Here is a 24,875-nt window from a genome sequence, read left to right on the forward strand (position 1 = left end):
CAGAAGGAAAAATAAAATTGATATCCAAGCCTTACTACTTGCCTCTAATTTTCCTTTCAGCAATTTAAAAGTTGAATGTTCCCAGAGGAAAAGACTCACTGTGAAAATCTAAAAAACACAGGCTTCCATTTATTGTTTGTCACAGGATTAGGAAAAATATTTTTCCTATAAATACAACGTGGCATTTAAATTACAGGCCCTACTTACTCAACCCTACTCCTGACTAAGTCTCCCCAGAATTTTTTTTAAAAAGAACTTGTTTATTACAATATCTAAAACAAAGCCCTAACCCTTAACTAAGGGGAAAGGAAACTAAATGCAAATGCAAACATAAAAAAGCTAGACATCAAATCTGGATATGGAGTCAGGAACACAGGAGGTTCAAATCCAGCTTCTGACACTTACTAGCTGTGTGACACTAGGCAAGGCACTCAACCTCTATCTTCCTTAGTTTCCTCATCTATAAATACTAATAATACTATCAACTAGCAAGGTTGTTGCAAGCACAAAATGAGGCAGTATCTGCGAAGAATTTTACAAACTTTAATATGTAACTTCTTATTTTAATCCCATCATAACAACATAAAGGGGAAAGGGTTAAAGAACTCAGGCAACAATTCTTAAATGGGGGTCAATGAACATGTTTTTTAAAAAAAAAAATACTGTGATGGTTATATTTTAATATAGTTTCTTGTGTAATCCTATGGATTTTATTTTGTATATTTAAAAACCTGATTCTGAGAAGGGGTCCATAGGCTTTACCAGACTGCTAAAGGGACGCAGAACATAAAAACAGTTAAGGATCCCTAACTTGGAAGAATTTCACTAGAATGCTTGAAATCACTAATAGAGTTTAACCTGCTTAATTAACCCTTCCTCTGTATATCATAAGGCAAATTCTTAACTAGCTTTCCCTTTACAGACAACTTCAAGACTTCACAAAGTATAAGTTGGATGGTTTCAAACCTGGGAAGACTTATATGAACTGATGCAAAAGAAGTGAGAACAGGACAACACTGTATAAAGTAACAGCAATACTATAATGATGATCAACTGTGAAAGACGGAGGAAGAAGGAACTTAAAATTTGAAAAAATGAATGCTAAAAATAAGTAAATAAATTTTATAGTCCCAACATTAAAAAAAAGGCTTTACAAACTGGTTGCAGTCAGCTTTTCAAGGATTAACATAAATTGCTCCCTTTCCTGTGCTGCAATTTACTTCAAACTGGCCTTCTTGCAGTTTCTCACATATTTTGCTCCATTTCCCACCTCAGTCCCTTTGCACAGGTCTGGACTGCACTCCCTCTTCATTTTCTAATCCAAACGCTAATGCATTCTTAAGCTGCATTAAGAGGATGTCTTTCTAAAGAAAGGGGTGGCTATAGTCAGTCCCACTGCACTCTGTCCTCCTTAGATGTCATCTAGAATACTGAATTCAGTTCTGGGGACTACAATTCAAGAAGGTCACTGACAAGTTGTACAACACACAAAGGATAGGACCCACCATGGTAAAAGGCCACTTGAGTGAATGTCAAATGAAGATTGGCTGAAGGAACTAAATAGGTTTATTCTTGTAAAAAAAAAAGACTGAGGAGGGACAAGGGAGCTTCAGTTATTGGAAGGGTTTTCATGTGGAGGAGGGATTATAAATTGTCCTCTTTGGTCCAAGAGGGCAGAACTAGAAGCCATAGGTAGAAGTTGCAAAGGAGCAAATTCAGAAAATGTTAGGAAAAACTTCCAAACAAGTAGAGCTGTCCACAAGTGGAATGGGCTATCTCAAGAGGTTTTCCTCTCTCAAGAGATCTTTGAGCACAAACTAGAGAGCTAATTCTTGGGTATGTGACAGTGGGAATTCCTTTCAAGTATAGGTGGACTAAATAGATACTGAAGTCCCTTCTAATTCTCAAATTCTGTAATTCTGGGGAAGATAATGGGGTGGGGATGGGGAGGATGGTAGTAATCATGATGCCAAAAAAGCAAAAGAAAAGAGTATAAATCAAACATTTTAAAAATACAGAGAAACAAAAAGGAAGCTCAAAAGGAGATCCAGGCATGCAAGGCAGTAGTGATCTTCTAGTTAAATTTAACATATACTTCAAGTTGTATATAAGAGAATAACAATTAACACAATATTAACACACAATATTCTTTCTATTCTTTGTATGTATAAAAATATTCATATTTGTCAATATTTATTGAGTTCATCATGAAAAAAGAAAAAATTTAAATAAATAAAAACAATCAACATTATATTTTTCAGCTCCATAGCTGATAAATTACTACCTTGAGGTTTAAGTGGATCAGTTAATAATTTTTAAAAATGTTTTTACTTTATAAACTTAGTTGGATATCAAAAGGGTATACAGCAAGAGCTAATACTAGTCAAATATAATTAACTCAGTATTTTCATTAAAAAGGTAGGAAAACTGGCATGGGAAAGAAAAAAATCCTACTATAAATTTTTTTTTTTTAAAAGAGGCCAGTATCTAGGGCTAAAGTCCACTCTTAAATGAAAGTCAACACATTTAATATTTACATATGGTGAATTACCCATTTGCAAATACAAGGTGTCCCAAAAGTGTTAGAGCACTTTAGCTAGTCTTAATGCATTTTAAGCAATTTAAGTATTTTATCAATAATATGTTAGTATGCTTGATATGCATTTTAAACTATTAAGCTTCCACCCTGTTTAAGACAACCTTATTGGGCAATCTTTCACACATAGGAATTCTTAATAGCACATTATCTGTGGCTCATCCTTCACATGAGATGCTTTACCATAGTGCTTAAATTGAGAATTGTCACTTTGTTAATGCCATTTACCTTCCAGTTTAGCCAAGTAATTAAGTATTTACTAAGAGCCTCTATCATATATGCAAGGCAACTTGGGACACAGGTCTTACCTAAGAATTAAAGAATACAAGGTAACATTTTATTTTGGCTCTGCTACTACTGTGTAACCTTAGATAAATCACTTTATTCTGAGCTTCTGGTTTGGTGAACTGAGCCCTGGGCCTGGAATCTGAAAGGCCTGAACTCACACATGGTCTCAGATGCCTACTAATTGGGTGACCGTGGGCAAGCCACTTAAGCTCTGTTGGTCTCACTTTCCTCAGCTGTAAAAAAGGAATGATAATACCACCTACCTACCAGAGCTGTGGCAAGGATCAAAAAGAGAACTATTTGTAAAGCAGTCTACAAACCTTAAAGAACTGTATAAATGACTGTTATTCTCAAAATTCAGAAGTTTGACTCTGTGACCTCTAAAATCTAATTCAGAGACATGACTGTGCTATATTGTGGGAGACACACCATGGGAGCTACAGGAGTTCAGAAAAGGGAGTAGTCAGAAAGGGCTTCCTGGAGGATATGGGGTTTTATATGGGCCTTAATGAAGAGAAAGGAGTGAGGAAGGCAGACATTCCAGTTGAAAGTAGTAAGAGAACTCCATCTTCTACTGCTAGAGCTATTTTCTTTCCAATATTAATGATGCTAGAATAAACTTTCTTCAGCTTATTGTAAGTCTATAAAAATTGCTTTTTCAGTGTCTTTGCCTTCCTAATAAAGCAACTTGGTCTAATAGAGAAAGACGTGGGGTCAGATGATCTGGGTTTGCATCTTGGTTCTGCCACTGAATAGGCTACATCATCCTGGGCAGTTCATTTCACCACCATCAGCCTCAGTTTTATCATCTGTAAAATGGAGGTTATTTTATCTGCTCTGAATACCTCACCGAGTTGCTATGAACATCAAATAATACATATAAGCTCCACTTTGGAATTCTAAAGTGCTATATAAATGTTAGACATGCCTTCTCCAACCCCTTCTAATCCAGGGCCTTCCCTTTGTTAATTATTTCCTATTAATCTTGTGTACAGCTTGCTTTATACATATATGTGTGTGTGTGTGTGTGTGTATACGTGTGTGTGTACATTTGTTTTCTTATTGTCTCCTCCATTAGATTCTAAACTCTTTTTTTTTGTTTGTTTGCTTTTTGGAGGGCAACTGGGGGGTTAAGTGACTTGCCCAAGGTTACACAGCTAGTTTTTGTGTTGTCTGAAGCCGGATTTGAACTCTGGTTCTCCTGACTCCAGGGCCGGTGCTCTATTCACTGTGCCACCTAGCCACCCCAGATTCTAAATTCTTGAAAGCAGGGACTGTCTGCGGCCTCTTTTAGTATCTCAGATGCTTAGCATAGTGCCTGGTACTTTGTAGGAGAAATGTTTACTGAATGATATTGATTGATAATATTGCAATTGCTGTTTTTCCTTTCTTCTATCCTGCCTTTTTCTTCAAATATCCTGCTGAAGAGGTAAGCAATTGCCTCTAAAAATATAGAAAAAAAGTGTCATTTGCCTTCAAACAGGCACACAAAGATGTCAATTTTTTTGCAAACAGATGCTATTAGAAAATAGTCTTTCCTGTTGTACAAGGACTCTGCCTTGTAAATTTTCTCCCTCTCACTCAGGGGCAGAGGGGAATATAGAAATAAGCTCTTTGGGGAGAATTTTCCTCTTCCAAGCAATAACTTTTTAAAAAATTATAATATACATTTTTAAATTATAATATACATCATTTGTTTTTACATCATTTTTATTTCTGAATGCATCCCTTCCTTATCAGAAGAGCCATCCCTTGAAACAAAAAATAAAAAGAAGAAAAAAAGTAATTTGGCAAAACCAATCAACACAAAAATTCTGGCTGACAGTATATAAATTATTCAACCTCTACAGTCTACTACTTCTATGGAGGAAAGGAAGCCAAGTCCTAACACTTAAAAAGAATATAGATTTAGAGAAAGCTGTTAAGAGACTCAAAAAATTGTGAGGTCAACCCTCTTATTTTACAGATGAAGAAACTATTATATGCCCATAACAATTTCAAAGAACCAGTAAACGAGAGATATTCAAACAGCTATCTTTAAATACTTCAGTGAACAGAGGTTTGGGTTTTGGTTTTAAAAGCCCAAGAGCTTATCCAAGGAACTCAAGCTTCTCCTTTCCCACATCTCACTGGCAACAACACAGCTTCTGTTACTGTACAGTATTGAATCTCACTGCAGTATTTGATTACTATTGATGTTTCATTAGGAAGCTACTGACTTTCTTTTAAAACCTGATTTTTAAATGTATACAGCATTTTAAGAATGATTTTATAAAAATGGTATCTTAGGGCTTGACCAGAAGGCTAGGCCAGCAGATGGTGAAATGTTTGATTTTTCTTTGTTTGTTTTTTTAAATGAGACATACCACCACCACCCCCATCCCCAATGATCTGCCAAAGAACTACTCAGCATGGATGGAGGAAGCACTCACAGTTGTGAAATCATACAGTAGAAAGAGCCAGAGCACATGCGTTCAAGTTCCAGCTCTGACATTTACCAGTTTTTGTTCCTCTACGCAAACTTGTTCGAGCCTCCATTTCCTTTTCCACAAACTGAGGATAATACTAATATTCCTCAGGATTGTTGTAAGGAAAGTTCCTTGTAAATGTTAAAATGCCATATAAAGGTAAAAAAATGAAAGTCAATAAAAGATAATTACTTTAAAAATGATAAACACACAATGTAGAAATCCCTCAAATGAATGAAGCAAGATGTTTACAGGCTGGTCAACTTTGCTTTTAACTCTCCATGCTGAAAAAAAGAATTGCTTCCCCCCAAATTAATAAGATACCACTGTCTATTAGTGGCTTTTCTATGTCAGTATAAAGGAGAAAGTTTAAAAAAAAAGTGCTTGTATTTGTAAACTGTTTTAAATATTTTCCAAACTCTACAAAAGTTCAAGATTTTATATTTATTCTTTACAACAAAGTTGATGAGAAAGGTAGTAAAGGTCAGAAGCAATTGTTTTAGTAAACTGTGGGGCAACGATCTGCTGAGGTAAACTGATCATGATTATTTTTTCTGTGTATAGGATGAATTAAGGAAATTTATTTGGACAAGAGCTTAAACTTCTTCAGAGTCTACAGCTTTTTTGACCTCTGATTTTGAATCTAAATCTTGGTTTGGGGAAGTTTTTGTTCCAACTGGCAATAACCTTTAGTGACAAAAATTCAGCAAATAAATTGACCTCATGCCCCTCAAATAAAGACCTACAAACAATATCCTTTCTAATATAAACAACAGTATCTACTAAGTTCCCACTGACTATATCAGATAATCCTTGGTGCTAAGAAGAAAATTAACTGAGATAAAAGTAAAATAGAAAGAGGGAATAAGGTGTAGTGACTAGAGAACAGACATCAGAATCCAATAGTCTTGGTTTCAAGCCTCACCAGTGAAGCATCCTGACTTTATGACTTTTGGCAGTCACTTCTCTGACCTTAAGCCCACTGCAATGTTCACCAATCAATAAGCATTTCTTAAAGCTTACTATGTATGTCCCAGACACTACAAAGACAGAAGTGAAATAACCCCAGCCCAAAAGAATAATTCCAGTAATTTTAAAGGCTATCTAGGCTATGCCTAGAAAGCAAAGGGTTGGGTCCCCATCCCCTCCCCCCACCCCTTCTGTTGAAAGCCTAAAACACCTTGTCTCCAGGGTATAAAGCAAAAATCCAGGATAACAGATGGATAACCCACCCAGTGCAGCAGGGGGGATCCATGAAATATTCAAAGAGCCAAAGGAAAGGGTCCAGAAATTTGAGTGGAGTCTTTATAGAAGATTTATGAAAAGAAAGGCATAAAAACCACACAGGACGAGTCAGCATTTACTCTATGCAATCTTATACTAAAGAATCACTGATCAATAAAAGAGATGGTAACTGATTAGAGGAGTCTCCACCATGGTTTAGGAGCTGCACCTGTCCATAATCTTCCTCAAAGCTGAAGTACCCACCAAGTTTCCTCAAACTGTCCTTCTGTTATCTCCCCTTCCTTTCAAAACCAAACACCTAGAAAAAGCTGTCTACACTACTTCCCTCCTACTTCCTCACTTGCTCCTCAATCTCCTGACATCTGGCTTCTGACTCAACTGAAACTGCTTATTCCAAAACCACTAATGATTTCTCAATTGCAAGCTCTAACAATATCTTCTCTAACTTTATTTTGCTTATCTGCTATATAGCATTGGACTCTACTGGTCACTTCTCTGTTGGATGCATATTCCTCTTGGGATTTTGGTGACACTGCTTTCCCTTGGATCTCCTACCTATCTGACCAGTATTTCTCAGGCTCCTTTTGCTAGATTTATACTGGAGACCCAACTGTGGATGACCTCCAGGGTCTAGTCCTGGGCCGCCTTCTCTCTCTACACTCTCATCATTCCCCATGCAGTCTGTCTCCCTCCCATGCAGAAAACTCCCAGATCTATGCCCTGGTCTCTCTCGTGAGCTCCAATCCTGTATCACCAACTATCTATTAGACATTTAGAACTTACATTTCAAACTCAACATGTCCTAGCAGAACTCTTGTCCTCACCCTGCAAATCAACCTCTTCCAAACTCCCCTATGATGACATGGTCAAGTGCCCCTCATGCTTCTAGTCTGGCATCCAAGTTCCCAACCCATATGTCACCATCACCTCCTTACTCTCACTGACACCACATAGCTAATCAGCTGCTATATCTTGTCAATTCTACCTCTGTAGTACCTTTCATCACTTCCATCACTTCTTCTCTGAACTACAGCTACATCTTCCTAATTGGTCTCCCTGCCCCAGGTCTTCCCCTCCTCCCCCAACACATCCTCTACACATCTGCCAATGCATAACTTTGTCACTCCTAGTCCCTACTGCCTGTAGGAACAAATAAAGTATAAAATCCTTTCATAGTGGACTCTACACTACCTTTCCAATCTTATTATATATCTATTACTTCTCTTCACGAATTTTGTGGTCTAGACAAATTGGCCTTCTTACTGTTCCTCACACATAACAACAGACACTCTAAGAAGACTGAGCTTCCTTCAAAGTTCAACCTGAAAACTACCTCCTCCTCCATAAAGCCTATTCTGATTCCAAAGGCTACCTTGTATTCATTACATGTATGCATATGTGTGTATGTATGTATATATATTTTAAAAGTTTTTTTAATATGTTTTTGTATGTACCACTATGTATACATGCTGTTTCCTCCAACAGAATGTAAGATCCAGCAGGGCAAAGAATTCCTGATGCCAAGAACATCAATACCTGCCAATTGATGGTTACTATGCTGAGTGCTGAAATTCAAAGTTTGGTTAAAATGAAGTCCATGCTCTCATGAAGTTTGCAACTTGATAACAGGAGATTACTGGGAGGTATTATTAATGGCTGGGAGAGAACAAGGAAGGCTTCATAGAAGGAGTGACCCTTGAGGTGGGCTTTAAAGAATGATTAGGTGGGGCGTCTAGGTGGCACAGTGAGTAGAGCATTGGCCCTGAAGTCAGGAGGACCTGAGTTCAAATCCAGACTCAGACACTTAACACTTACTAGCCGTGTGACCTTGGGCAAGTCACTTAACCCCAATTGCCCTGCATTCCCCTCTCAAAAAATAAAAAATGGCTAGGAATTCAAAGAACAGGTAAGACATTTTAAAAAAAGGGACCAGCATGAACAAAGTACAAAAGTGGGATGGTATAGGGTGTGTTGTGATACAGAGTGTGGCTGGCTTTGCCTAGGTCAGAGTAATATACTCAGTGCACAGTCATTAGCAAAGTTTTAGAGGGTAAATAGAAAATAGATGCTATATAGCTATGAGCTACTAAACAATTTTCATTTTCGGTAAATCCCAGTAGAACCAGTTTGACATTGGAGGGTGACAACTTCCTAGAGAAGAAATCGCTGGAAGGCCCCACAGCTAAAAAATATCTCTCACCTAGTCCACTGAGTCTAACAAGATTTTCTTTAAAGATAAGAATACTCAAGAAAATTTAAATATTGGGCAGAACCACAGATACCACCTAATTTCACAAATAAACTAAATTTTTGAGGGGATAAGTGACTCCCTCAGATTATAAAGTTAATAAATGGCAGAGTCAGGATTAAAACAGGTTTTCTGTCTACAAATATAGGACTCTCTCCAAACCACCAAGCAGCATCTTAAATGCTAGGGAGGCTTAAACTTATTTACTGATCATTCAAACATTACTGCTAATTGCCTTAAGAAGAAAAATAGGCAGCTGAGGTTAAATGTGTAAAGGGGAGTTTTGTGTGGAAGATAGGAGGAGGAAGAGAAAAAGCCAGGGTTAGTGTAAGGTAAATGAAAAACACATCTGTCTTGGAGATCACCTTTAGAGGGAATTCACCTAGGAATGCCCAAGTGCCTTCTATATGTTTAGTCTAAGAAAAGCAATGCTGTGTTTACAGAAAATTCATAAGTATAAAGACATAAAAATTATAGGTGGCTGAAGAATTAAATATAGAAAGATAGGAAAAGGCATAAGGAGCACCAGCAGTAAGTAGGATAGATCCTCTAAGGAGGATTTAACAGAAAAGCATGGACAGGAACGAGAAAGGATGAAAGGAGTGATCTGTACCAGTGGAGGAACTCTCCAGACTAATGAAATCACAGATCTCACAGCTTCCTTCAAACCCTCCTCAATTCTTCCAGGGACTATTGTAATAAGTTTCACAGTCTACCTGCTTCTATCGCTCCCCCATCCAAACCATTCTCCACACAGCTGACAAAATTATCTTCCTAAAGCACACACCAAGTACTCCACTGCTCAAGGATCATCAGTGGCTCCCTACTGCTTCTAGGAGAACATACAACCTCATTCCATCATTTAAAGCCTTCACAAGGGTGTAAAATTACCTCATATTTTATTTTGCATATACTTAAATGGGTATATATTAGCTACCACAATAAACTATAAGCTCTCAAATTTTGATTCCTAGTGATTTCTATCTAACAAAAAGGTTTTTCATTATAGTAAGAATTACATAAACAGAGACATCAACAAAAATTTAGTTAAAAAAAAGTTATCATATAATTATTAATTACTACTTACTCTAGCCACCACCTTCTAGCCATGACTACCATCTGAACCAATGGAGTGTTTTCCAAATGTTACATTATGTTGTGATTCAGCTTTAAAATATAGCTACTCTATTGGGAGCCAAAGAGGTCTGAGCCAGGACTTCAGATAATTACCTTGACATCAGTGGACCTGAATATCAAAGACCTCTTTGAGATGCGACTTTTCCTCAAGTTAGCTCCTGAGTTCTTTTGATATGGGTTACACTTAAAAGGATGTTGTTTGAGTTCTGAGACCAACAGGCTCTGTCCCAAGGCTTTAGTTATTAAGAGCTAAAATATTTGATTCAGCACTGAGGTATCTGAGTGGTCAGCTCTAAATGTGATGTCTTTTTAGGATTGCAGCTTTGCTCTCTATTTGCTCTCAACTGTATATGTTTATGACTGTGGCTGAATTAACAGATACCAGAGGCCTAGATCAAAGGTCTTACCCTAAGACTTTAGTCTCCTAGATAATAAATCCTTATCAAATTATCTAATCTGTGCTACTTCCAGGATACAACAGACTAGGTAATGATAAGAATACTTGAGTCCCCTTCCTTTGTCTCTTTTGCTCTATAAAAACCTTGTTCTGAGAATCAATAAACTGAGTTCACCATTCTTTCTTGAACTACCCACATGGACTCGTCATTTCTTATTCACATCTCCAAATCATGCTAAGTGCTGGACACTGAGCAGCCCACAGCACTACTCTGAATGACAGAGAAAGAATTCTCTCATTTTTTTATCTTTAGTGTGAGGGAGGGGAAAAGGTGGGAATGATTTTCAAACTCTGTTTTATTTTGGATCTGCACAGCACTTTTTAACTTTTCAAGTGAATTTCACATACATCATCTTATGCTTTTCACATGGTAAAGAGGCAATCTTTGAGCTACAAAAACTAGGTCTACCGATACGTACTGACTGCTGGACCTTGAACAAATCACTATAAATCAGTAATATAATAAGCATATATTAAGTGCCTATTTTGTGTCAGGCACTATGCTAAGCTCTAGGGATACAAAAAGAGGCAAAAGAAAGTCCCTGCCATCAAGAAGCTCATAATCTAATGAGGGAGACAACATGAAACAAATACATACAAAAACATACAAAACAAGCTACATACTGGAAAAATAGGAAATAATTAATAGAGGGAAGGTACCAGATTTAAGAGGGACTAGGGAAAGTTAGTGGGCAGCTAGGTGGTACAGTAGATAGATCACCTGGCCTGAAGTCATCTGAAAATGAACTGGTGAAGGAAATGGCAAACCATTCCAGTATCTTTACCAAGAAAATCCCAAATGTGATCATGAAGAGTCAGTCGTAACTGAAATGTAACTGAACAACAACAAAGGGAACACTTCCTGTAGAAGATGAGATTTTAGTTGGGACTTGAAGGAAGCCAGGGAAGTAAAAAGGTAGAAATAAGGAAAGCAAGTATTTCAATAATGAGAGTCAGCAAGAGAAACGTCCAAAGCCAAGAAAAAGAACGCCTTGCTTTCAGCAAGGATGCCACATCACTGGTTCAAAGAGTATACAGCAGTGAGCAAGGTTTAAGAAGACTGGAGAGGGGGCGGTTTGGTGGCACCAGTGAGTAAGAGCGCCAGCCTCGGAGTCAAGAGGACCTGGGATCGGTTCCAGCCTCAGATACTTAACACCCACACAAAATAACTGGCCATGTAACCTTGGGCAAGTTGCTTAACACCAATTGCTTTATAAAAAAATTTTTTTTTAATTAAAAAAAAAAGAAGACTGGCAAGGTAAGAGGGGGCTAGGTTATAAAGGGCTTTGAATGCCAAGTTGAGGATTTTATATTTGATGCTGGAGGTGATGATGAGAGAAATGATCATTTCTCTCCTATGTTAATAGACAATTATTGAATTAGGACCAAGGTTTTTCCCCTTTTCTACTTCCTCATTCAGAAATGAGCTTCAGAAATAGGTTATTCAGGCAGCCTTTGAAGTACAGAACTGAAAATGAGAGGGAAAACTCAGATCTGTTCAAAAGGTAAAGAATTTTAGTTTAGATGGAATTGATGAATTCCAGCCCACTGTTTTATTCAGATAGATCTGAGAAATAGGGAGCCAGTGGAGTTTACTGATGAAAGTGGGAAGGAGCTGACATGGTCACACTCATGCTTTAGGAAAAGTCACCTCAGCAGCTGAATGGTTGGATGGATTAGAGTAAGGAATGGCAGGGAAATGGCAAAAAAAAAAAAAAGGCAGGAAAACCCACCAGCAAACTACAGCAATAGGCTTAAGTGTGAGGTGATGAGGGCCTGTACCAGAAAAATAGCAGTGTCAGAGGAGAGAAGGAGGTATATTTGAGAGATGTTGCAATGACAAGCCTTGGCAACTTAATGGAAATGGAAAATGAGAGATAATAAGGAGTTGAGGATGACTCAGGTTGAGAGCCTGGGACACTGGTATAAGATAAGATGGTGATATCCTCAGACAGTAATAGAGAAGTTTGGAGGAAGGGGAGGGAAGACTCTGTTTTGGACATGTCAAGTTTACAATACCTACTAGACATCCATCCAGTTTGAGATGTTTGAAAGGCAGCTGATGTAAGAATAGAGGTCAGCAGAGAGATTAGTGCAAAACAGGTAGATTTCAGAATCATGAGCAATTAAATCTATGGGAGCTGATGAGATTACCAAGTGAAGAGGTATAGAAGGAGAAGAGAAGATGGCCCAGCACAGAGCCCTGGGAGACACCTACAAGTCAGAGGGTGTGATTTGGATGAGGATACAGCAAAGAAGGCTAAGATATGGTTAGACAGATAGGAGAAGTAGAACAGAGTATATCAAGGAGATGACAGTGATCAACAGTGTGAAAGGCTGCAGGGAGGTCCTGGTCGAGTGCACTATCTACCACACCACTTAGCTGCAAGTAGGAGAGAAATGGATTCGGGTGGGGAACCTGTGGCCTTGAGGACACGTGTGGCCCTCTAGGTCCCCAGGTGTGACCCTTTGACTGAATCCAAACTTCACAGAATAAATCCTTTTAATAAAAGGATTTGTTCTGTAAAACCTGGACTGAGTCAAAAGTCTACACTTGAGGACCCAGAGGGCTACACGTGGCCTTGAGGCCACACGTTCCCCACCCCTGAACTAGATGATTTCTTTGACTTCATCCAATCTTAAATCTATGATCCCACGATCTTGGTGGATTTTATTCTAATATTTGTTATAATTCAAAGAGGTGTCAATACCAATATTTGATCTTTGTCCATAACAGAACAATATACGTTAGAATAGAGCCAAATACAGAGTTAAGTAAGGAAGAGAAGCACCAAGATAAGGATGCTGAGAAAATGAAAATTTTCATTTATGGTATCTGCAAAATCTAATCTATGTTACATAAATAGCCCTCCTGGAAAATCATAAACAGTTCAAAAATAGAAGGTAGTGGTGGGGGAGGTGGGGAAGGTAAAGGTTAGCATGAACAAAGACAAACTGGAGAACTCAGGACTAGAACAAGAGCTCAAAGATATTACTTTGGCAGGATCATGGGATAAATACGAGCTTAAGATAATAGGGAGGTGGCTAGGTGGCGCAGTGAGTAGAGCGCCAGTCCTGGAGTCAGGAGGACCTGAGTTCAGATTTGACCTCAGAAACTAACACATACACAAAAAAAAAAACCTAGCCATGTGACCTTGGGCAAGTTACTTAACCCCAACTGCCCTCCAAAAAGCAAAATAAAATAAAATAAAAAATTAAGATCATAGGATCAGAGTTAGAAGAGACCTTGGAGATTAGTCCAATGGTGTCAAATTCAAATAGAAACAGACTTCAGTTGACCACAATTAACACAGAAAATAAATGAAGATTAACTAGATTGTACTGTATTTTTATTTATGTAGTTAAGCATTTCCCGGTTATACTTTATCCTGGCTCAGGCCCACTCAGGAGCTTTGTGGGCCCATGCAGACCCTGCAGGTTTGATACCTCTGTATAACACACTTCATGTGACATATAAGGAAGAACCTGAGGTTCCCAAAGGGGAGGTAACTTGCCCAAGGTCACAAAGTCAGGACTAGAAACTACATCTTCATACTTTGTTCAGAACTCTCTTCAGTAACTTCGCTCTGAAAGAAGGGATAACAAGCTGCTTTGTTTCTTGAAAGATGAAACAAGCAACCTAGAGGGACTGAAGAAAGCATTACTAGTCTTTTTTTTGTAAGCTCCTAGAAAACCCAACAGAGAATACTTTCCATTTCCTCTCCTTTATTTCAAATATCATTTTGATCCTTGCCTGGTTATCTCACAATTTTTCTAGTACTTACAAAACAAAATGCAAACTTCTGTAAACAGAGAGATCCAAAGTCAAAATCACCTTTAGGGGAGATGACTTTCATTTATAGCATTTCAAAAAATTCCATACTCTGCCTTGCATCATTTATTCCTTTTAAAGTAAGAAGATGACCTTGAACACTGAGCTCCAATAAAAACAACAGCTCATAACTCACCCCCTCTTCCCTCCATCCTAAAAAGAACTGTAGGAACATTATACAAGTTGCTACATTACAGAGGAAAGTCACAACTCTGAAGCAGACACTTGTGTAGTTTCTGTCTAGGGGGTGGCAGCTATCACACCAGGTTGAGTCACTGTGGTTATTACTAATTAAAAGTTATACAAATACCCAAGTGTTCTCAATAAATGAAAAGAGACTGCAGATCCAACTTCACCGTAACAGACTCCAGGAGTCTTTTGTCATACAGATTATGAGAAATTATTAGCAATCGACTAGGTCATAAAAGTGCTTTGGTTATCCACACACAAGTTGTCATAGGATTTGGACTGAATTTATACAGGAATGCAAAGAATTTATTTGAAAGTCAAAACCTTGGAGTCTTCCCAGCGCTGTCTTGCACCACCTGAAAATGATAGCTTGGTCATCCTAGTCAACCTGCTCCTTTTAGCACCAGGCAGAGAATTCCCAATGCCTTCCCACAAATTGAGAAATTTCAGCCCCAATAAATGAAACACAGATTAAAATTCTCATTAATCCTTAAACTCAAGTCTCCATTGCACATATTCAGTCATAAGCAGCAATACAAGACAGGAGAGCAAAGTCTTAGGAAAGCAACCACACCCCAACAGTGCACAGAGGATAGTTTTGTACACAAAGAACTCACCATCAGGCATGGTGGGTTAAGAGAGTGCAAAGTCAGTCTGGTGTCTCCAGCCAAACAGAAAACAGGAAAGGTTCAGAGGCTAAACAAGTCAACTCTAGTCAGTGTCCAGGAACCCAGATCAAACCAGGGCAAAGGCAGAAGTTTTGTCCAAGTAAAGAGATAGAAATTAGTATTCAGTGATCCACAACAGGTAGGAAAATACAGGCACAAATGGAATGTGTTCACACAAAGGATCACAGGACCTAGAATTGGCAAAGGAGACTGTTTATGAGATGTGGCATGTTGCAGTAGTCAGAGCCTGCAAATCAGGAAGGCCTTACCTCAGTGCTAGTCCTGATTCAGAATGTTAAATCTGTTATCAGACATCCAGTAAAAGGACTTACTCTCACTTATACCCTGAACATGTACCACCCAAGTGGCCATTTAAAAATGAATGATATTACAGGGGTTAGTTTTTTTAATTAAAAAAAAATAATTTTAAACTGTACAATACACACTGTTGATCAGTGAGTATTTTTTATAAAGATTGTAGTTTTGTTCAAAGATAAACTTACATCTATTATGTTGTGTCCTCCATTTCTAATTTCACTGTCCTTCTAAGAATATCTGGGAGGGACAGGGGGCCTTTCTACTGAGAGAACTCATCTGCCTGAAGCCCTCCTCTCTCTCCCCCCATGGGAACCCCTTCTTGTCAACCACAGCAGGAATCAAAGGAGAAACCAATCTCTCCCTTAAGGTTTAGTAATTACTTGTAGTCCCCCCCTACACTACCCCCCACCCCCAAAATAAGGCAACTGCTCTAATCAGCATGTTGGCAGTTGAATTATAACTTAGCTTTCTTCTATCCTATTTTTCTTCTCTATAGATACACTCAACCTTTATAAACATTTTCTATGTATCTCATTAGCCATTCCATGAGAGGTAAGAAAATTAGTAGCACAAGCCAAGTCACTTTATTTTACAAATTCTGCTATGGTGGTCCCTCTCTTAATCCTATCCTCCTCAGTAACAAATAACAATCATTCAAAAAGTCTTTTTCAAGCACTTTTCTTGTGCTTAGGATGGTGCTGGGTACTATAATGGTACAAGGAATAGAAATATCTACGCATAAATGAACCATCTGAAGAAAGCACTATAGTGAAGTATTCATTGTAATGCATATAACGAGTACAATGGAAGGAATTAGAAAAAGTACACAATCAGTAGGGCCTGGAATTTCTAGGGAAGGCTTTGTGGAGGAAGTGGGACTTGATCTGGGCTTTTCAAAATAGCTGGCATATACAGATGAGCAGAGAGGCAGGAAGGTCTTTCCAATGGATGAAGGGAGCATTGTGAGAAAAGGCATCTGTTTGGGGAGGACTGGAAATCAGTAGGGCAGAAAACCCAAGTTCTCTGTACTCCACTTAGAAGAAAAAAATACTTTGCCTGAGAATTTCATTATAACTACTTTTTATACACTCTCACCAAAAAAATAAGAAGAAAGGTTATAGTTATGAAGTTTATTTTACTTGGCTTTTTAAGAACATTCACATGCGCTATCATTCTCTTCCTGATTCACCAAAAATATTACTATTGGCCTCATTTTGTCAAACCCTGGCTTGCTTTGTTTTGCAAATGTGGATTTGAAGATAAAATTTCCCATAGTCATCAAACTTCAGTGACTGGAATGGGTCTTTAGTAAGCATCTAATTTAACTCCTTCATTTTATAAGAGAGGAAACAGTTCCAGAGAGGTCAAAATCATAACAACTCTCATTTATCACTTTAAGGTTTATAATTTACTCACAAAAACTCTGGGAAGTAAAGTAATTTGCCCAAGGTCACAAGATGAGTTAGTAACTAAAACAAACCCAGAACCCAGGTCTCCTAGACTGCTGCCCAAGTTTCCTTCTGATGCAGCACACTGCCTCAGGACCATGGTCAAAGCGCATACTAATTTACATAATGATAGGCTAGGGAGGAGACTTTTATCATCAGACAAAAACTGGAGCAGCTGTTTTGGCCATCAAATAGAAAGTTACTGATGAAGTAAAGAACCATCAAGTACTTTGTCTATTGGGTTAAAATGCTTTAAAAAAAATTCATAATGTTTTTGTTGCATTGTGTGATATCACAATACAATAATGCAAAGGTATTACAATATCCTCCGTCCTTACCTGAGTGGACAGGCCCAAAAATCAGTTTGTATTCTTTATTTCCTATCTTTTAACAGCCTCCAAGTCCAGTTACCATTGTTTAAAATCTTTTAACTTATATGGTTAAAATCTAATGAAAAAATTATATCAATATATAAAATGATATGTAATGTGGCAAAAACTATAGATCAAAAGAAACCAGAAGCACAATGAATCAGTCAATTAGAAAAGCTTGCTGTAAGCAAATGTATCACTAACAGGCTCAGCTTGAAGAAAAGTTACAAGAAATACAATAATTTCCATTTCATCCATGTAGAGACTATACTCAACTATATATACAAAGGCAATAACAGTCCCGTGTGAACAAACAGCAAGATCTTCACAACATGACTTCAATCTAACCTTCCATCTAGATACTTCTCATTGCTTCCCTTCAACCACACACCACCTTCTGGCCAAACTGGCCCTTTTGCTATTCCCAACTTTTCATTCTGTCTCTGTACTTTTTTGACTTGGTCTCTTAGAATCCTTTAATGCCTTCTAAAGAAAGCCTTTTCCACTTTCTCCCAATTAACACTTTCTTCCCCTGGGTCATGAATTGATTCACCTGTTTACTGATCATAAGCCCCTAGCAGCAGGGATTGTTTTTATTATTTTGTCCTTCTATCCCTAAAGCTTCCCTAACACAGCGTCCTATACGTACTTAGGGCTTTAAGAATATTTGATGAATTGCATTTGTCAGGAAGCCTAATACATTCTTTCTTCTTAGTTTAAGTGCTAGACACTAGCCCCTTCTTCAGCTCTATTCCCATATGCCAGCTATCAACCCCTTGTACCTCCTTTTCTCTCCCTCACTGCTCAGCCAGGACTTACTCATTCAGCTGAGCTGTAGTCAGTCAAAGTCACTGCTAAAACTAACTTCCCCAGTCAGTTCTTTAAGCTGGGATCCAGCCAATTTCTTTCACTCCTTTTTGTGATTCATAGTTCTTAACACAATAAAGAACTCTACCCTGGTGGCAAGATAATACTCTTAATTAGAAACAATTTAGCATTCAGATACTCACCATATTAAATTGTGTAAGGCTCTGTTATGCTCCCTGCATATATGTTCAACAAATTCAACAACAGGTTTTTTTCTTTTTTTGAGGTCACTAACTGCTTGTTTATTCTTTAATCACAAAAAAAAAAGGGGATCATGTTTGGAACAAATAATACATAATTATGGGTCTTATCACAATAGATAACTATAAGCCCTGGGTCTCCCAAATCGTCCCCTCACACTTTTCAGGGTTCTTCTCCCTGAATGTAAGCTCTCTGAGGGCAGCAACTGTCTTCTTTATATGTATCCCCAATGCTAAGTGGAGTGCCTAGTGCTTAGTAAACATTTAATAAATGTTTAATGAATTGAAATTTTCATTTACTTTTTGCATTTCACTAAAGCTATCCAATCCTTATTTAGTTTGTCCCAAGTTGATCCTTTTTTTAACTGAGTCTCCTCTCATGGAAGAAACTTGAAAATTTAATTAAAAAACTAAGTTTTATTTTGAAAATATTTTCCCTCATTTTCTTCTCCCTCTTTAAAATTCCAATTAAAAAAAATACTGGCTTCAGTAGCTAATATTGAGTATGTTTCCCCTAAATACCATATCTGATAGAAAGCTATATACCTGAAATTCCTCTGTGCTAGCACTAACTTCAGCATAGTTATTAATATTAAGGTATCAAATAAAGTAAAAGTACAAAAACTTTAATATAACAGAACCTGCTTTTAATAAAGCATCTACCTTTACAAAATGAGTTGAAGCCATGATACCATGACTTCCAAGGACAGGCCACAGTACAGAGATTTACATTACTAATCACTATGTATCAATGTCTGCCATGCCTTGGAAATCTGAAAATAATTTTTTTACTCTAATCTGAACATTTTGTCTTAAAAGCCCATTTAACATGACTTTTCAGGGAAAAATATAGACTTACTCTGTAAACACAAAATTTAAGATTAACTTTTAAACAAGTGACTTTCTTCACAAAGTTAAAATTGAAACAGTTTCAAAATGTATAATCTTTTATTTTCCAGGAAACCTAAGAAAGTTGTAAGGAACCACTAGATTCAATTAATTAATCTCTTCAAGCTAAACAATAATTACTTGTGGTAATTACAAGCCCTCTGTCTTTGTTTCTTAAGACATATAAAAACCTATGAGGTCTAGCTAGGTGGTGCAATGAATAGAGTGCTGACCCTGGAGTCAGGAGGACCTGAGTTCAAATCTGACCTCAGACACTTAACACAAAACTAGCGGTGTGACCTTGGGCAAGTCACTTAACCCCAATTGCCCTACCTTCCCCCATCCAAAAAAAAAAAAAAAGCAAAATATAAAAAAATTTAAAAAAAAACCTATGAGGTCTTACACTATGACAATTCAAAACTTTAGCTCAACCCCCAATTAACTTTATATACGGATAGATATGGACAGATGATACAAACAGCAGGTGAGCAGAATCTGTCTACAGCAAGCTTTCATTTTCTTTTCTTTAGGTCACAACTCACAGTTTAAGAAGCACTGAATGAGTCCCTAGTGGAAAAGTTTAAGAAGCACTGCTTTAAGCTACAGGAAATGGGCAGCTCATTTATTGTCTTGGGCTTGTAGTTATCTATTGTGATATCCATGATACATAAATAGGTATTATTTGTTCCAAATAACTCTTTCCCAGCCCACAAAAGTCATCTGCAGGGAGGGTTCCATGTTATGAGGTACTTCATTTAGATTCTATGCATATACTTTCATGTGTAGACACAAGGTTAGGTGCCACTGGTTCAGGAAACTCTTTCTCACAAACACTTTCTCACAAAGTATATTCTCTTAATGTGTAAATCTTGTCAGTCTCATAGTAAAGCCTTGTGCCCCCATCCTGATAAGAACACAATCAATTCTTAAGAAAAATCTTAATAGCAGAAAAAAAACTAGAAGAAATATTTTTAAATTTCACAAATAAGCCTGAAACTCCATGATTGTGGAGTTCATTCTTGGGAAACAAAACTAGTTCCAAAAATCTAATCTATTCCCTCACTTTTAATTCCTCCATGTAGATGTGATCTATCATAGGCACAACTAGAACGCAAGTGAACGGTCAAGTCACATTCCTTTGTAATCTGTTGCATAGCTTCAGTCATATGGGTTGACAATCTATTTGGAGTGTTCACCCTCTGTCCTGCTCTCTTGCCATTCTTCAGTGCATACCACCTTAAACATTCTTTAGTAGTTGTCTATATATTTCAAAGCATCAGTTGCATTGAACTTCATTCCAAAGCCAGAACCATGCCAGATTCTCAAATACTGTCTACAAATACCATTCCATGAAGAGATAGCATGTAAAATAGTTCATCAGCTAATTTCTCCACATCAGCTAACTTCATGAAATCTTGGCCACCATCAGCTAGCTTCCGGGACCCAAAAAAAGTCCTGGCAGTTGTTCTGAAAGTCACAGATCATCATGAAGATGGTGGCAGCCTGGAACCAGCACGGGAAGCCAACATAAAAGCACTTACTATCTGCAAGGTACTGGGGCTGACACTGGGGATACAAATGCAAAATAAAAACCAGCCCCTGCTTTTAAGGAGATAACATTCTACTTGGGGATACAGCATGTAAGCAAGAGTCAAGTAAATTCAAGATAATTTGAGAAGCAGAAACTGCAAACAAATAAATTAGAGACCTCTAGAGCAAGACAAGTTCCAAAGTGTTTGGCCAGAATTTTAATCCATAGATTGCATATCTCAAGAACAAGGATTATGAAGGACATCCTTAGGATAAGGAATATTTGCTGAACTGAAAAAAAAATTAGTTAAGAGGAACTTCAAGAGAGATCTATGAGGAGCCGCTAAGTGGCGCAATGAATAGAGCACCAGCCCTGGAATCAGGAGGACCTGAGTTCAAATCCGACCTCAGACACTTAACACTTACTAGCCTTTGTGGCCTTAGGCAAGTCACTTAACCCCAACTGCCCGACCTTCCCCTCTCCAAAAAGCACAAAAGAGAGAGAGAGAGAGAGATCTATGAACAAAGAGATGCAATAATTTATTATAATACAAAGGTAGGTCATACTACTTAGTAAATCAGAAAAGACATTCAGAACCTAGGATGCAAATGAGTTTCTTAATTACATTTTCAAATTAAGGCACATATGAAAGTTTACTTGTTCCTTGTTCAGACCTGCAAAATACACACCTTAGTATCCATAGAGATATCAGCATATTTAGGTGTGACAATTTTAGGGGATTACAATATAAGAAGATTTAGTCCAGACCTTTCTATCAGGGCCAGCCACTGCAAAAATTGTGAAGCAGATAAAAATTTTCTTGGGCATTCTTACTTCCCTCTTTGAGGCAGCCTTTATGTAAAATCACCTCTCCCCTTCTTTCTCCTCCTCCCTAAATGATACCACCACACCTCTCCCTACCCTGGTCTGGATATACCCTAGGCAGTAATGTTCATGATCTGCATCTTTTCCAAATTTCAAGATAACCCATCAAAAAAGCATTTATTTAGTGCTTACTACTTTCCAAGCACTATGCTAAGCACTTTTTACAAATATTATTTCACTGAAGGAGGTAGAGTCAAGATGGCTGAGAAAAGGCTGGGACTGTCCTGAGCTCTCCCCAATCACCTTTAAATAATGCCCTAAAACAAAGTCTAGAGCAGCAGAACCCACAAAAGGACAGGGTGAAAGAATTTTCCAGCCAAAGATAACTTAGAAGGTTGGCAGGAAAGGTCTATCACATGTGGGTGAGAATGGAGCACAATCCAATGCAGGTGGTACCAGTGCAGAGCGGGTCACAGCAAACCAGGAGGAGGCCTTAGGAGCCACTGAATCAGCCGTAGTCGCAGCTCCTGGAGCTCTCGTCTCACAGATAGTGAGGGGGTCAAACCACTGTCAGAAGGAGAGGACAGGGGTCACCAGGAACAGGTCTCTGCTGCTTTGCCCATACTCAGATCCGAAGCACAGTTCTGGCTGGCAGTCCCAGGGCAAGAAGGAGCACTAGCATCACAGCTCGCAGTTGCAGTGGAGCAGAGATGGAGTGCTTGTGGTCACTCATAGAGCAGAGCACAGGCCAGGAGAGGAGTAAACACCTCTTCCTTAGATTATACCACCTTGGAAGAAATGAAAACTTACAGGTCCCTAGAAGTATCTCTGAAAATAGTAGCACAAAGCCCCTGAAGCTTGGGACAGTGTGCCCTCCACCCTGGAAGCAGAGCGCCACTTTAGCAAAGAGTTAAAAGTCAAGAAATAGACTGAAAAAATGAGCAAACAACAGAAAAAAATTCTGATCATTGTAAGTTACTATAGTGAAAAGAAAGATCAAAACAAAATTCAGAAGACAACAAAGTCAAAACATCCAAAACCTCCAAGAAAAATATGAATTGGTCTCAGGCCATGGAAGAGCCAGAAAGGATTTTGAAAATCCAGTAGGAGAGGTAGAGGAAAAATTGGAAAGAGAAATAAGAGTGATGCAAGAAAATCATGAAAGAGTCAACAACTTGGTAAAGGAAGAACAAAAAAAAATACTGAAGAAAATAACACCTTAAAAAACAGACTATGGTAGATGGTAAAAGGGGTACACAAAGATTATCTCATTTAATCTGCACAAAAACCCTGTCACATAGGTTTAAGTATTTTGACCCCCATTTTACAATTGAGGAAAACTGATGCAAACAAGATTAAGTGACTTGCCCAGAGTCACACAGCTAGTAAATGCCTGGTGCTGGATTTGAACTTTGATCTTCCAGATGCAGGATCTAGTGCTCTATCATGGGCTACCTAGCTGCCTCCTACTTGTGCTGCACTCCTGGACACTGTTCTCCCATTAATCTGAAGAATTAATAATCCCTACCAACATGTTAGTAGATGCTATAATTTTCCCCTCTCCTCATCTTGCACATTTATATGTTAATAAGGGCCTTCTAGAGATAGTATCCTACCTCAAATTAGTTATGAGAAGGAAAGAATATATTTGGGGGTCAGATGATATATTCAGGATGAATGAAATAACACCTAATAGGCTGATGCCAACTATTCTCCTGAAAAAAACATGTAGGAACACAATAGGGTTGGCCTTGACTCTAATACACTTTTAAAATGTCAGAGAATTTAGGTCAAAGGGGATTATTGTTAATTTGATCATATGAGACAGCTTTTAATTTTTACTACTTATGCCTAGTCAGTATTAGGGAATATAAGTTAGTTACGAATGAGCTTTTAAAAAAGATTTTTTTAAGCTAGATTAAGATATAAATATTTCTATTAAATTCTACTTCTAGCTAAAACTCACATGTAATTTTAATTTAACATATATTGAGGGAAAATCATGTGATAGAATGAAAACAGCACTGGACTTTGGATCAGAAGACCTGAATTTAAACTCTTAGCTCTGTCACTTACTATCTATATAATAGTAGAGAAGTCACAACCTGAGAGGTCTGGTTTCCTCACTTATAAAATGGTGATAATAGTATTTGCACGACCTACCTCAATCGCAGGGTGGTTGAGGGAAAGCCCTTGGTAAACTTCCTAGTTCTCTATTCAACTACAGGCAAGCTTAAAACACGGCAATATAGTAACTCCAAGATACCAGTCTCATGCTCCCCTTCTGACTCTCAATACTCCAATTAACACAGATTACCAACCATGCTTAAACAGGCCTGGGGGAAGGGTCTGCTGCCTCTCAGCTGTTATACTGAACAAGTCGAACTTGATTTCTAAATTGTGGACCCTATGACTTTGCTTAGTTGTCCTTCATGGTTGGAATGTCTTCTCCCCAATCCCTAACCCCTCACATCTTCATCTAATGAAATGCTTCCCTTCCTTCAAGGCCCAATTCAAGTCACACATCATTCATGATTTCTCTCTTAGGCCTCTCATGCACTAGGTGAAAATGATCTGGCCTCCCCATGAACTTCCCAAAGAACTTCTTCTGTACAGGTCTTATCTTCCCTACTAAAGTAGAAACTCCATGAAGGAAGGACTATGATTATTTATCTTAGTATCTATCTACAAGTACATTACAAAAAGTAAGCACTGAACAATAGAATCAATCACACTGTGAAAGTGGAGTCATATTTTCTAATTACACAGTATCTGAAACAACAGATTTACACAATAGTTACAGGAAAATATTTGAAAGAACCTAAAGTATCATCATCCTCTCATAAATTCAAACAACAGTTACTGAGTGGCTATGATGGAGATCTTATCTGGGAATATTAGCATTTAATAATATTTCTAGGATCACAGATTTATAGCTGAGTCTTAAAGATCATGTAGCCCAAAGGTGCCAACTACTCTCCTCTAGTTTAGACGTCAAACTCAGGAGTACAGCCCAAACCAGACTAAAATGCAATTGAGAAATGTTTAACAAAATAAATAAAAATACAACGTAGATAATGCTGATTTGTAGTTTTCTAAGCCAATAAGCAGCTGCAGGGATCTGTCTGATACCATTATATGTCCAACTGTTTCATTTGATAGATGACAAAACTGAGACACAGAAAAAAGAGAAATGCCTTGACTAAAGGCAAAGTGAGTAAAGTAAGAATCTGAGCTGGGCCTACATCCTCAGATTCTAAATACTTCCTTTCCTTCACATCACACAGAGAGCAAGAATG

The 24,875-nt window shown here is 37.9% G+C and overlaps 1 protein-coding gene and 1 pseudogene across 3 annotated transcripts in view; both read right to left on the reverse strand.

Annotated features, from left to right (window-relative positions):
* The window catches only part of KIF13B (kinesin family member 13B), a 278,821-nt gene that overhangs the window by 208,751 nt on the left and 45,195 nt on the right, over nt 1-24,875 (reverse strand). The window lies entirely within an intron of this gene.
* Nucleotides 15,843-22,958, reverse strand: LOC138152012 (TIP41-like protein; annotated as a pseudogene).

Source organism: Petaurus breviceps, unplaced genomic scaffold (assembly GCF_028583685.1).
Source record: "Petaurus breviceps papuanus isolate PSGF00001 unplaced genomic scaffold, PetGlider_PUasm1.0 90919, whole genome shotgun sequence".
NCBI classification, from domain to species: Eukaryota; Metazoa; Chordata; class Mammalia; order Diprotodontia; family Petauridae; genus Petaurus; species Petaurus breviceps.